Source organism: Triticum aestivum, chromosome 4A (genome assembly GCF_018294505.1).
Source record: "Triticum aestivum cultivar Chinese Spring chromosome 4A, IWGSC CS RefSeq v2.1, whole genome shotgun sequence".
Taxonomy (NCBI): domain Eukaryota; kingdom Viridiplantae; phylum Streptophyta; class Magnoliopsida; order Poales; family Poaceae; genus Triticum; species Triticum aestivum.
This window is the reverse complement of record NC_057803.1, coordinates 652095353-652096073: the sequence shown is the minus strand read 5'-3', so window position 1 is coordinate 652096073 and position 721 is coordinate 652095353.

Genomic DNA, 721 nt, shown 5'->3' with positions numbered 1-721 from the left:
AATAGTTAAAATTACTGTGTTTAAAATTCAAAGTTTTTTCCAGTTTTTTTGTTTTCTGCATTATTTATTTTCTTTTGTTTTTTGCTTTATTTTTTAATTCTTTTTGCTTTTAGGTCAGCAAAATTATAAACTTTTTGTTAGTGCCATTAGTTTTAGAAAAATTATTTTGATGTTTTGTTTTCTTTGTTGCTTTATTTATTTTATTTTGTTTCTGCTTACAACAAAATACTTACTGTTGCTATTTTTATTTATTTTATTAAAGTTTATTTTTAATTATTTTTCTTTTAAGTCACAAAAATTATAAACTTTCTGTTAGTGCCATTAGTTTTCAAATTTGAATAGTTAAAATTTGAATTCTTTGAAATTTGTGTGAATCACAAGTTTGTGATTAACTTTACTAAAAAAATGAGCATAGATGCGCCTATAGAGAAAATTCAACCTAAATTCATAATAAATTTCTATGAATTTCAGAGAAATCCAGTATGAATTTAGGTCAAATTCCCTGTATAAGGGCATCTATTTTCACTTTGAGAGGAGCTCAACAAGGCAGAGAGGGAGGGGCTTATAAACCGGTGTGAGCACCCTTCGGTTGGCAAGGTGGGACTAAACTCTGACCGCAACAAGGACCAACCCTTTAGTCCCGGTTTGTGGCACAAATCGGGACTAATGGTCATGGGCCAGGGGCGAGGCGCATTGGTCCCGGTTCATGCGTGGAACCGGG